Source organism: Polistes canadensis, unplaced genomic scaffold (genome assembly GCF_001313835.1).
Source record: "Polistes canadensis isolate GaletaPanama2010 unplaced genomic scaffold, ASM131383v1 scaffold_134, whole genome shotgun sequence".
NCBI classification, from domain to species: Eukaryota; Metazoa; Arthropoda; class Insecta; order Hymenoptera; family Vespidae; genus Polistes; species Polistes canadensis.
This window is the reverse complement of record NW_014569681.1, coordinates 292,173-304,102: the sequence shown is the minus strand read 5'-3', so window position 1 is coordinate 304,102 and position 11,930 is coordinate 292,173.

Sequence of the window (11,930 nt, the reverse complement as noted above, 5' to 3'; positions counted from 1 at the left end):
TAACGTAATATCACGTGAATGAGAAAATAACGATCGTATTCTATGGAAAGTCTTATCTACCAGGATTAAACGGAAACCTGTCTTTTGTCGAATGATGATTCACTCTTCGAGGAAGATGATCCAGCGAGTATATATATGTATTATACTGTTATATTTGAATAAATAGGCATATTAGTCTTAATTACATTGCACTCAATTTCTTTGTCTTATTACCACATTTCCTCAATCCTAATAATTATTATTATATTCAATTGATATCCAGATTAATTTGTGGAAAGTTTTTTTTTTTTTTGTTAAAATAAATATAATAGGGCAAAATGATTATTATTTTTCCTATAAGAGTTCGTATCGAAGATGGATAAACTTATCGTCGAAATTTATTTTTGTCATTTTTTTTTTTTTGCAAATTTATTTATTAAGCAAATCACGTACGATAATATTTAACATGTTTTTTTTTTCTTTTTTTTTTTTCTTTAAGGAAGATAAAGAAACGTAAAAAATCTTTCTGAGTTGCAGGTGTATTACCCAGTTACCTACTTGCAATTATCACGATTACATTTCTGCGACCAGTCAGTCGGTCATCCGCAAATCGTACTCGAATGATCTTTGCCCTAAGCGTGAAATCGAAAATACGCAGACTCATTGTTCTTACCTCGGATGGTATTTTATTCCTCGTTCCATTAATCGATGCTTATTTTTTTGTTCCAATGATCTTCCTTGCAAGGAAATGTCAAAGAGAGAGAGTGAGTGAGAGAGAAAGAGAGAGAGAGAGAGAGGTTCGTGTTAGAAAATAGAAAATTGTTACAACGCGACTACGATCTTTATCTCTTCGTATATTTTTTTTTTTCTCTCTTTTTCACTTTTTTTCCTTTTATATCCTCTCACAGGAAATTTATTTATTCAATTACAAAAGAAGGTCACATCGTATACCAGTCTCAAACGACTCAATATTTCCATTCTGCATTTATAATAAGAATAAAAATATATCCTTTTCTATAATGTCTTATATTACGTAACCGATATACGCGAGTAAAAACACGTTTATAGGAAATACTACGAACGAATAAATCTGCAAAGTCAAATAAAATCTTTAAGGAAAATATATCTCTTAAATACTAAACCGAAATAATTTAGTATGCAAGAAACGATTTAAGTAAACGTCAGGACGGATCGTTTAAAAGCGTATTAGTAAAATCGAAGTGTTTGTTATTCCGAACGCGCGTATCCTTTTATTTTTATTTATTTATTTATTTATTTTGTTTTTTTATTATTTCTTCGCGATGCAACACGACGAGTAAAGTAGTATCTTTATGCGCACGAACGAGATTGATTTTTTTTTTTATTTTTTCTTCCAATACCAAATACGTTTTACGTTATTTTTCTTTCCCACATATATTTTTAGTAAGAATATCTTATATCCCAAGTGTAAGTGCGTGCGTGCGTGCGTGCGTGTGTTGTGTTGTGTGGTTTGGTTAAATTAATGCGGACAAGTTGAGTCGTCATTTTTTCTATTAACGCGTGGACGCGTGTAAACGTCCAGATGAAAGATTCGATAACGGAGAAGTGGTAATATACTGTTGAAAAAAAAGGGAACAGGAAAGAAAGAGTGGGAGTAGTAGAGGGCGGGGAGTAGGGGAACGAGGGAAAAAAAGGGAGTATGCATATAGAACGTTCAAAAAATTAGCAATTACAAGTTTCGCGCATTAGCATACGAGAAGAGGCGTTCGTTCGTTCGTTCTCACAAAGAAACGTCTCGGAGTTTAATAGCTTCTGCATGAAAGCAGAAATTCATGAAAGATCGATGCGCCTCGTTTTATTTCTCCCTCCCTCCCACCCTCGCCACCAAAAGAAAAAGAAAAAAGAAAATTCCTTTCAGTGGAGACAAAGAATGGAAAGAGAAAATGAAACGAAACGAAAAAAAAAAAAAATAAAGGACGAAAATTTATTTTAAACGAGTTGGGTATGGGGGAAAAGACACAAACAAAAATCAAGCCGAAAAAAAATATGAAAAAGAAAAGAAACAAAAAATATAAAAGAATTAAAATAAAAATGTCAATATAATATAATTCAAATATAAAAATAAATAAATCATTCTTATTTTTTATATTCGAATTAAAGAAAAATTAACATATTTTTTCTTATCATTTACTTTTTCGTTATATTAAATTCGTATTTAATCGAAAATTGTCAAAATTGTTTAATGCAAAATGAAATTTATATAAGTAAGCCAATAACGATAAGCGGTAACGATCAAAGGTAACCCATTTTAATTCGGTCGCAAGATTTACGTTCGTACGAATAACGCGATTTTATTTTAACTCGACCGTACTTTCTCGTGAAGGAAAAAGATATTGAGAAGGGGTGGGAAGAGGAAGAGGAGGGAGAGGGGGGGGGCGGGTTAGGGAGAATCACATTGCATTCGATTTAATGATACTCTTCTGAATTTGGGTCTCATCTCTCTTTTACTCGTTCTCTCGTTTCTTTCTCGTTTGTTTTCATTTAAAGATTGAACGAATCGATGTTTTCCTCTCTTTTTCGAATTACGTCGATCTCGATGATTTACGTGAAATCTTGCGGTTTGAACTAACAACAACAACAACAACAACAAAAGAAGGAAGAAAAAATACTGGCCAATATCTGAATAAAAAAATAAATGAATCGAATTAGTAACACAAATTTTTGTACCCTCTTATCAAAATGAATCTTAGGGGAGGATAGTAAATGAACTATGAAGAAGAATAAGAAGAAGAAAATGGTGGAGGAGGAGCAATATGTTAAATTAATATACGTCGGAATACGAAAGAATAATTGAAGATCGTCTCGGTTATGATTTACGATAATGCCGGCAGCCCATTCTACCGGACACTTATAACCGTGTGTATTATATCTACGTATGATACATTTGTATATACACAATGCATCCATGCATGCATATATAATCATATATATATATATATATGAAAGTAGGCGTGTGCGTGCACATATAAGTTACGAAGTATATAACAGAACGAAGATCGTAATGTCATTTGCACCATGCACCGAGGACCCGTTATCTTTATCACGTGTATTTTCTACAATGTTTTAAAGTAGCGTTGTTACGTAACTCCCGTAACTGTACATACAAGAAACGAAGAATACCGGTACGGGTGGTAAAACTTTATAATTTTTTTTTTCTTTTACTTTGTTTTTTTTTATTAGAAATGTTCTTTATTTCTTTTTTTTCTTTTTATTCTACCCGCACAAACAAACGAAACAATAATCCGTTGTTTCGTTCCTTCAGCAATGTAGAGGAAACTGTTCTACGTGTGGCCGCTATAATGAAATCTTTATTTCCCCCCCTAGCCCCACCCCACTCACCACTTCGTTTTCAAACGAATTATTTGCATATAAACGAAATTGAAAATAAATAAATAAATGAAATATTCAAGATTAATAATAACTAATCGTCTTGTTCATTCCTCTCCTATGCGTATATAAACGTATTCGAAATTAGATAACCGCAAGAGACAAGACCGGTTTACAAGCATTAACGATCGATAATTTCTCTTCCTACTACGTAACTCTTGTAGTTCTACGCAATTTGTTTTTTTCTTGTTTTTTCTTTTTTTTTTTCTCGTGAAAATTTCATTCATCGATAAAATATATATCGCGCGGACGGGTGTATTTAAAGTTAATATAAAAAAAAAAAATAAGTTTCGAATATTAATTGGACTTATTTAGTAATTATGAAGTGAGAAGACAAATATATATCCCAGCCTGTGTTTTTTTTTTTTATTTCTCATAGATCTTTACACAATTTTTACATTTTTTATTAGCCACCACTGATTATCTCGAGGTGTGAATATTATTTTTTTTATATTATTTTATACACTTTTAAAATTATTATTATCCATAAAACTTATGACCTTAATTCTTTCTCATAATACTCGTACTCATCCCTTTTCGAAAAAAAAAAAAAACGATTAATCTATTAGAAAAGGTCTTCTTATAAAGTTGATCTGTGTTATAGAAAGTATACTTTAAATTAACAAGAGTTAAAAAAAGTTATCAGATTTGTCTAGTGACACTCGTTGATGCGAATGATCGTAAACTGTGACAAGAAACAAAGAATAGATTTTATTCGTTGAATGTCACCTTGATTCGCGAGATAAAAAAAAAATAGAAATAAAATAAAGAGAAAAAGAGAGACAGGAAAGGAAGTACTTTGGTAGCTGTACACGAATACTCGGTCAAGAATACACGTACACGATGTTACATGTGCACTACATGCATATTTTTAATAATACCGACGACAAAGTCGCTTGGGACCTAAAAGAGCTTGTCGTGTAAAGAGAACCTCGTGTAATACCTCGGGATATTTAGTTCATAAACAATTTTGACCTATTTTCTCGTTAAATTTATCTACAATAAAATCATATTTTACAACGAAGAAAATCTTCCGTTAATATTTTATTCGAATAAAAATTACCCCTTTTTTCTTTTGTCTTAAACGATTATTTTTATATATATTTCACATTCGTATTATATATTATATAAAACATTTTATATATATTATATATATATAGACATATATATTATATAAAACATTTTATATATATTATATATATTATAAAACAATAATAAACAATTTTCTCTTTTATTTCATAATTTAATTCACGTACTGTCATTGATCATCGTATGTTCAATTATATTTAAAACGACAAAATTGTTCATCAATGATGATGATGATGATAATAATATCGTAAGAATGATATACGAATATATTTATGCATGTAAAACAAAAACAAACAAAAATGTAGAATGACATTTTTCATACTCGCGTGTACTTTCTTTCGAACTATTATGTCAGTCAAATACGGAATATAGGCTATGGGCGTGATGAGAAAGGTCTTTCCTTTAGAAATACCCCCCCCCCCGTTCATGAAAAATCTCACGCGAATAATGAAAGAAAATAAAGAAAATAAAAGAAAGAAAGAAAGAATGAAAGGAAGAAAGAGAAGGACGAGGAGACGAATTAAAATTCGCACGATGCATTTAGCAAGCACGAGGATCGTGACATTAATACGACTTGGCTTATGCGAGGGAAACTTTCACCACTGTGCATTATGCGTTCCCTTCTTCTTCTTCTACGTCTTCTTCTTCTTCTTCTTCCTATTCTTTTTTCTCACTTTTCTACACGCCGTGTCATTAATACCATCTCGTATGCATCGTTTTACCGACATCGTCCGATTCGCGTTCAATTTCCTTTTACCCTTTTTGCGGTTTCTCTTTTCTTTATTTGCCATACAAACTCTCTCACATAAAATGTGTGTTCAATTAAATATAATAATAATTTATTTATTTAAATTATATATTATATATATTATATATATTTTAATTATTAATTATATATTATATAAATATGTATAACCTAAGCGGGAGGAGGGGGGGGGGAATATAATTGAAATAAATAATAAAAGGAAAGGGATAAAAAAGAAAACAAAGAACGATATGTTGATTAACATCGATAATATTTTACAACTAATGTTTATCTCATGCTAATTTAGAAATTTGTCAAGAAAGATAAATAAATCCTTGTTTCTACTCTCCCTCTCTCTCTCTCTCTCTCTCTTGCTAACAGGTACAACGAGAAATGAGATATCATTAACATTTCCAACAAGGTATCTATGTATATATTACGAAATGATGATATTAAACACAATAACACTCTCATTTTTCTTTCCCTTCCTTATTTTTACTTTTCATTTGTATTATTTTACTTAAGTTAGTTTCGTCCTTCATTCCGACAATTTACTTTAAATTCATCGCTCGGAACGTCGCGTTTGCATAATTGAACGAAAAAGTAAAAAGGAAACAAAGAAAAAGCCATACACTTTGTATAATCGTTCGGGTTATTAAAACGATTGTCTTTTAGAATTCAAACGAAATATCATGCAACTAATTCGTCAACGTTAAATATAATTATTATTACGATTATATTTAAAAATTCGATCGAATGAAATAAATTTAATTAATAACTCGACAGAGTATATAAATTCTCGTATAAAAAAATCTATCTCACAACGTGTGAATAATAATAATATCCCGCTTACATTTTGGCAATGGTATTTCCGAAAAAAAAAAAAAAAAGAAAAACAACAAGAACAACCATTAATTATAATAACGAGATTAAAATCGATGATTAAAAAGAGAAAAAAAAAAAAAAGAAAAAAAAGCAAGCAGAGATCGTGTCTAGTGATAATTCGAAGATTACGATTAATTAGATATTCGGCGAATTTAAACGTTATATTATATATCCATTGAAGGATCCAGAAGAGTAAGAAAGAAAAATACATAAAAACCTCATGGAGATTTCGCGGACACCTCGAAGAGGGGAGTAGTAGAAGTTCGCCGTTCGGTTTTACAGAACGGAACGGAACGGGCAGTTTCTCGTTTCCTACTTCTTAATTGGCTGACCGATGATAAATCCATACGGCTTTAATTGAGAGCCCGGCAGGCACGTGAGCTGGCTGGCTGCCTGGCTGGCTGGTTGCCTACCTGCTGAGGTAACTAACAAAGATGGCAAAATAAAGAAAGAATCAAAGAACGGAAAGAAATGGAATAAAGAAAGAGACAAGGTGAGTGTCTTCTCACGAAACGGCACTCGGACGTACTTAGGTTCGTTCATTCGTTCATTTGTTGTTGTCGTGTGGTTACTTCAAAGTAACCTTTTATTATCTTTATTTCTTCTTTTTCTTTCTATCTCTCTCTTCGATTCCGAAGATCAAAGAGAAGGAGGAGGAGGATGAGGAGGAAGAAGAAGAAAAAGATAGGAGAGCAAATAAAGAAGAATTCTTATTCCAGGTGAGCTAGAAAATGCGTATTGTGACCCAGTGACATCGGCGAGTAGGCCGATCCTAAGCCAACCGTTATCTCCGCTTGGAGATCCTTTCATTCTAGTACCCAAGGCACGCGTCTTTTTGCCCGATGTTTTAACGTTTCAACAAAAAGAAGAAGAATTCTTGAGTCAGCTTCTTTATATATATATATATATATATATATATATATATATATATCTATGGGCAGTCAGTATAAACCCTACAATTCTTGGATATTCAATGAAACGTCATAGTGGATATAGTAATACGAGAAATAAAGAAAGAAATAAAGAGAGAAACCATAACGAACGTATTCCAACAACTGTTGGATAGAAACAAAAAAAAAAAAAAGAAAAATAAATAAAACCCATGAAGAAGGAAGAGTTATTCGGAGCAAGGATGACTCGTCGAAAAATATCATCTCTTGATAGAGAGAAAGAGAAAAAAAATAATCGGCAAGATGCATGCTGAAATGTTTGCCTATCTTGTTTGCAATGTATCACAGGTAAGAAAAATAAACCAGAAGAAGAAAATACGAATGAGGAGGAGTTTCATTTTAAGAAATTTTCGTCATGCTTCTCATATTGCTCATATTTCTCGACAATCACTTTACAACGCATCGTAATTAATGGAAGAGAAGGGGGAAGGGGGAACAGACAAGCATCCAAATTTTGTCGCAATTAATATTTTAATACATTACAATTTATTCCCCTTTAGCACACACACATTTCACACGTAGTTTATCCTTTTCCGATCGTTTTCCACCCTCGTAATTTGATCTCAACTTAAGAAACCGCGACAAAGGTTCCCTGTCTCACGTGACTTCGAACGTAATTGCATTTTAATTACCAGACGCGAGAAGTCAAAGCAGTAAAGCTCCGCTAATTTAGTCTTGCTGTATTAAATGTAATCAAAATTAATCGCTACTGTCGCATATTAAACAGAACATTTAACTTTTCTCTTTCCCTCGACCTTAATATTAAACTCTACTACGGTTAATAATTTAACATATTGTCATTGAGATTAAAAAAGGATTAATCGTAAGTAATCTTTTTGACAAAAATAAACAAAACAAGAAATTCTCTATTTTTTTTTAATCTTACCAGCAACACATGTAGATTTATTCGAAAAAAAAAACAATTCTATCGATTTTGAAAAGAATTTTCTACTACGATCTGAGTCCACTTATATCAATTCGTGTTTCGAATGAAACATAAATACATCTTTCCGAAAAATGATTTAAAGAAGAATAAAGAACTCTGTAGGTAAAAAAAAGAAACGAAATGAAATAAAAAAAAAAAAAGAATTCTGCAAAGAGAACGGTAATTAAGAAGAGAGAGTCCGGGTTCAATCCGAATGCCTCCGTACGCTCGATTTTCTGTTATAAATAAATTCAATTCGTTATCCGTAGAAGTCCGTGGTATGTGTGAGTAAGATACAGTGACCCACTTATGACTTGAACGAAGATGAAGAGAAGAAGACCGAACGAAAGAGAAGAATAATGGGGAAGAATACAGAGAAAGAGAGAACTGGATACTCTTGAGTGCTAAGTAGAAGAGGATCATCATCAACGTTCTCATAATAAACGCTTTAAAGGATTATTCTCATGTGAAAGATAGTATTACCTTCAAAATACTATCGTTTGAAGTTAGAACATAATAGAAGTTTGTAATAATTCTCTTTCTATCTCTCTGTCTGTTCAGAAATGAAACCTATCTCTATAAAAATACTTGTTTAATTTTAACATGATAAAAGTGCATTATTTTTTGTTTTGGGTTTAACATTAACTCGAAGAAAAAAAAAAGAAATACATACATATCTATAAAACAAATTTCGATTTGCTTTCGTGAGTGTAAAATAAAACTTGCCCCGTTAAAATCGTATTCTCTTTCGTAAAACCCTACTTAAAGAATACTGCAAAAGAAATGAATATAAATGCATGCCAGATAACGACTCTTAACCGAGGATGAACGACCCGATGGAAAATCTTCTTTTATCCTTCCTTCCTTCCTTCCTAATCGTCCATAAAGCTGCCACTATAGTAGTAGTGCAACGTTATCCACGTCAATTAGGATGGTAATAACACCAAACGAAAATTCGACACGAGGGCGCGCCAGAATTATGCCATGTGCCCGTTTCAATGCACGTTTCGATGCACGTTTCGATGCACGTTTCGATCCTCCTCCTCCTCCTCCTCCTCCTCCTCCTCCTCTTCCTCCTCCTCCATCTTCTTCTTCTCGAGAGAGAAGATAACATCCGTCCATCCGAGATTTATGACCAAACCACCTTCGAAATGTCCTCATCCTTTGGACCAAACCATACTTTACGACACCGGTTCTTTTTCTACGTAAGAACTTTCTACCATTCCTCCTTCTCTTTCTAACGAGTCATATACGTACGTTTTTAATACTTATTGCAAAATAAGTTTCGTTTTTCTTTTTTTCTTTTTTTTACTTTTTCGAATTAACCGGAACGAAAATTCCTACTGACGTTTACCCATTTATATTTTCATTTCCTTTTTTTCTTTTTCTTTTTTTATTTTACTCTCAGTCCACGTGGTGTTTTGTTTTTTTTTTTTAATAAAATTGCAACGTCGAATAAAAAAAAAGACTCGTAATTTTTGTTATCCTCGGTATTTTCGTTTACGGAACCGAATCATCATCGTGAATACGCGTGAGTTAACGTAGCGAGATAATAAGAGATGTAAACAAAAAGAAATAAAAGGATCGAGCTGGACTTTCTTTTTTATTTCTTTTATCCTGAAACGCCGCTACCCTTATAACGAGCCGCAATTAACGAGCTTCGATACACCCAGACTAACCAGTAATTACGAACATTCGTCCACGTAAAGTAGAAGGGAGCAATTTCTAAGCCCGTTTCACATTGGCGTAAGTGTAAATTTTGAACAATAATATTTCAAATTTCTCTCACAAGCGCGAATCAAAAATTATAATGTTAAACAAATTAATTTCTTTTTCAATTTATATTTATATTATCACTGTTATAAACCACCGAGTGTATTTTATCGTTAAATATATTTATTCGATAATATAATTGAATGAAAATATATATATATATATGAAATATAATAATAAATGACGAGAAAAATAATATTGGAATGTAAAGAAACCAAAACAAAAAAAAAAGACAAAAATTGATTAAACAGTTTAAAAGTACAGTTGTGGTCCGAATCAAATCGTATCGACTTATAACCATTCGTTTTTTAAATGACGATCTCGGTTTAAGCGGTACTTAGGGTCCGTGATTAACCGATAAAATATCGCAGCATCATTCGTACACACACGTGGTTATATTCTTAAAAAAGATAAGACTTCGAAAGAGAGAGAAAGAGAAAGAGAGGAGAGAGAGAGAGAGAGAGAGATCCTCGCTGTTAGATCGCGTGAGTTCCGAGAGTTCGAGGCATCTTACAAGCCCTCTCCTTACCCCCTCTCACCCATTTCTTTCTCTCATCCCCCCTGCCGTGAAAAAAAAAGAAAAAGGAAGAAGAAGAAAAAAAAAAGAAAGTGAACGCCGTAGCAGAATGCATCCATTTTAAATTAGTTTCGTTAGCTCGCAAATGATTACCGTGCAAACGATCTCGCCTGACTCCTTCAACAAAAGGATACAATGCATGATTCTCTTCTGACACGAAATTATTGAACGAAGGGATTTTTCAAAAGAAAACACAAACCCTTGAAACGTGTATAACCGTGTTACCGAATTCTTCTATCTCCATCTTCTTCTTCTTCTTCTTCTTCTTATTATTATTATTATTATTATTATTCTTAATATTTTCTTCCTATATTTTTTTGTATCTGTTAATTTATTATTTCACATAAAATTATGTTATAACATAAAAAGAAAAAAACTATAATTAAAACTCACGCTTGCTTAGATCTTTACCTACTTCGTTAACTTTGTTAAAGGAATACGAACGACGACGAATAGAAAGAGAGAGAGAAGAAACATAAAACGTATACATATAAATATATCTATATATATATATAATATCTACGGTATAAAGAGAAATTTTCTATTCCTCGTAAAAAAAGATTCCATACTCGTGTGGTAATTAGATAGACGGCCGTGAAAGCACAATTGTTTTCGAACAAATAGAGGCTAATTAGAAGAGGTTAAACGACGATTATTCGTATTCATGAGAAAGAAACGCGTATTATAGAAGGTCGGTTTGTAAAAAGGGAAATCAAAATTCCCCATGGCATCCCCTGCCCTCTTTCTGCTAACTCTTCTGGCTCATTCAACGTTATTATCGTTCTATAAATGGTAGTAAGCCAAATAACGAAGGAAGGAAAAATGTGTTAATTGATGGTAACGGGGTAGTGCACTCAGTTAACGGCTCACGATCCAATAACCCATTTACCATCTCCCGTGAGACGAAAAAAAAATCTCAATTTCATCAGACGTTTATATGCATTTCCACTCTGAATCTCCGACGATCTGCTGCTTATGCGAACCACCTGACATGAGCCTTCGCGAATATGGGAGTACTCGCGCGCGCGCAAACGCGTGCTATGTTTCTATAATACTTATCTCTATCTAGTGCACAAACCAACTACCCAACGACGGCCTTTCCCACCTCACGCATCAACAATTAGCCGGTGCATTTGATACAAATACACTTGGATCTTAATTAACGACGTGTAATTTATAACGTATGTATATGTATACCATGTGTATACACCACCAATAGGATAATATCCTATATAGATGTATATTATAATGACTTTATAAGAAGTTAGCTAACCTTTTTCGTATCTAACGATCATTTCTATCTCTTTCTCTTTCAATTTCTTTTCTTTTCTTTTCTTTTCTTTTCTTTTTTGTGTTTTATGTTGATTACTTGGAATAATTATAAAGAGGCGGCGGCAGCGGCAGTGGCTTTCGCGAATGGATGAATTTAAATTCAAAACTGTTCCGAGTAATTTGTTTTTTAATAAAAAGAAATCAATAAAATAATAATTATCGTTCGTTTGCGAATTTTTATATTGAAACGATCACGTTCAATAGGTTTTCAATATTACTTTGTGGCCAATATCGTTAAATGAATTATTT